Here is a 3,293-nt window from a genome sequence, read left to right as displayed (position 1 = left end):
ATTAGTATGCTAAATATCAAGTGGCAATTAAGTCACATAAATCAAATAAGCATGTAGCAATTATAGCATGGATTCGGGGCATAATATTGAGCTTTCAGTTTTGATGATTTTCATAGATTCTTCCTTTTTTTCTTTTTGCAGACTCTCGGAGCAACACATTCGGACTGTGAATTCCATCTTCAAGGATGCATTTTATCGACCACGATACACCATATCCACACCTTGAGATTTTAGCGACAAGTAGAATGCGCACACCCAAGTTCTCGCTTTGAAAGTTCATCCTCTGGTGATAGGTGCTTTTGTGCTCGCTAGAAAGCCGCTTGACGCCTCCCTTGATCTTGCAGAATGGTCGACTAGAGAGACGAAGGATGCATTGGACAGAACTTCAGGCAAAGCAACTAACATGAAGGTTCTACTTTTGAAGTCCTCCACCTATCAGAAGGTCGCATTTGCTAGTCCTCACCATGATCACGATGGACGTCTCGCCACTTGGAGTGTTCGTCCTTCCGGCTTTGGTGAAGTTCACTATACGTCTAAATATTGGGAGTGGGTAGAAGATGTTCTTGCCTACAACAAGTTGACTCTGGATGGCATCAAGGTCTATGATGCCATGTTTGCTTTATTGTTCACATACGACTACAATGAGAGTGTCCTTCATTCCTTTTGTGAGATTTGGCGTCCATCTACCAACACAATTTCTACCTCTATTGGTGAACTCTCCATCTATTTATGGAACTTGCGAGCAATCGGAGGCCTTCCGGTTCATGGATCCTTCTACGACAAAATTATCCCCTCAGCTAAGAAGTTGATACAAGCAGGCGATCAAGGAAAACCTTTCCTCCCAAGAAGTTGCCTATACCTGTTCTCGGCGTTCTACAAACTCATGAAGGATGATGTCCACTAGGTATCCATTCGTGATTGGGTGGAGTTTTGGTTTCGAGGCCCGAGTAGATATGCCAAGCCACCTTAAACAATGGGGTGTGGGTTCAAGGTGGTGATGGCAACCAAGTTGGAGATATTGATTATTATGGTGTGGTCAAAGAAATATTCCAACTAGAATATACAGGCTGGCCATATAAGAAATTGATACTCTTTAGATGCAAGTGGTTTGACCCAAATCCAACAAGAGGTACAAAAGTACACCACCAATACAACATAATTGAGGTTAATCATATAAGGGAGTATGATCGCTATGATCCTTTCATAATTGCACATAACGTTAGGCAATTATATTATGCCCCTTTATTCATTGCGGCGGAATAAGTCCGATTGGTGGGCTGTAATCAAAACTAAGCCTATAGGTAGGGTGGAAGTCGAGAATGTGTTAGATGTTGCATATCAAAACGATATCTCCAGTGTTCACCAAATAGTGGACGATCAGTTAGAAAATGATTTGGAACATCCTGAATGCATATTGGAAGAAGTTGATATAAATAAAGTAACAATTATAGAAAATGAGGACGAAGAATCAACTGATGAAATTGAAACAAGTGAGGACGAGGAATTCTTGGACGAGGAACAATACATCGATGAGGATTAAAAAGTTGGTTTTTTAAAGCACTTTCGTGTTATAACTAGTTTCTTATAAGTTTCAATTTAAATATGTATTATATTATGCAGATGGCAGGCAAGGGTCAAGGTAACAATGGCGCTACTAGTTCTCGGGGTCGGAAAAAGGCAAGGAAGGGAAAGAGGAGGGTAGAATCTGGGGATAATACTACTCTGTCATTTCCCCCCTCTTCAGAAATGCCTATGTCTTATCCTCCACCACAAGGCTATACTGAGCTGCCACATCATCACGAGGCCTATACCTTCATCTAGACATTGGGTCTTCCATCACAGGTCCATAGGACTATACGTCTGACATACAATCCAACTGCCTCACAACCACGTGGATCACATCCATCTACATCACAGACACGTGGATAACATCCCTACATATCACAACCACATAGATCATAGCCATCCATATCATAACCATATGGGTCACAACCATCTGTATCATAGCCACATGGATCGCATCCAGCTATGTCGCAGTCATAGGGATCGCAACCATCTTCATAATCGACTCCATCCATTTTAGGACTTCGCCTGCGAGACTGTAGCTCTGAGCCCCCATCTACACTGTCTATACATGCCTCTGATACACATGCTGAGGATGATGATCTAGAGGTAGTACATTATGATCGCTATGGCATGATCATCATAGTACCCAAGGGTAACGGGTAAGAGTTATTTATTATTTTTGCGTTTATTATTTTATAATATTTTTACTAATATTCTTATGTGTTTTTATTGTTATTACAGTTCGGGCCGGGTAAGTAGACTACAAAGATAATCACCAATGAGATAAAAAAATTTTATGATGCCCCCCTATGCGACTTGGAGTGATATCCCATACTCGCTGAAAGAGCAAATTTTCAACTAATTTAAGGTATAAATATTCTTTTAAGCAGTTTAATAATTTATATTTATGATATTTCCATCCAATATTTAACTTTTGAAATGCAGAGTAAGTGTGTATGGGAAGACCTTTATAGCGAGGAAGTGGCTACAAATTTTCATCTTAAAACCGTCAAATGATTGGCGGATCATTTCTCGGATGGTAGAAAGAAGAACAAGAGGCCTGACTGGTATCTGCAACATTTACGGGATGATTTGTTAAGGCAATGGCAGACCGAAGAATTCTTACAGAAGAGCGAACTAGGGAAGAAAGATCGCTCATCCAAGAAGGGAGGCTCCTTGCACACTGAGGGTCCTATCAACATTGGGACAGTAAGAAGAAGATTGGTAATTGGTTAAATTATTACATATTTACTTTTCTAAGTATATTAATTCTATTTATTAACTAAATTAATTTATTTTCAGAAAAATAAGTATGGGCGTCCAATGCACCATGATGAGCTATTCAAGGAGACACATATTTTAAATAGGAAGAAAGAGGGAGATACAGATAGGTGGGTCGAGGACCGGGCAGAGACAACATATGTAAGCTTTCAATTTTCCTTAAGTGTTATAATTTACTTTTATAAGATTTTTTATATACTAATTTAATTTATAATAACGTAGGGTCGCTACCAAAGTAACGTGGAGAACTTCATTCGTAGTCAGCCAGCTCGTGAATTGGGTGAGCCAACCCAACTTTCGGACGAGGATGCTGAATGAATATGGTTGGAGGTTGTTGGCGGTACAAAAAAGGGGAAGGTATATGGGATTCTTGAGAAAAACTTCCATCACTATAGGTGTGAAATGCAAGGAATAGGGAGTTCCTCACAGGGCGAGACACTTAATAG

The sequence above is a fragment of the Nicotiana tabacum genome, chromosome 24 (assembly GCF_000715075.1).
Source record: "Nicotiana tabacum cultivar K326 chromosome 24, ASM71507v2, whole genome shotgun sequence".
Classification (NCBI taxonomy): Eukaryota; Viridiplantae; Streptophyta; class Magnoliopsida; order Solanales; family Solanaceae; genus Nicotiana; species Nicotiana tabacum.
The sequence above is the reverse complement of the archived record's forward strand: the minus strand, read 5'-3'. Positions refer to the sequence as shown.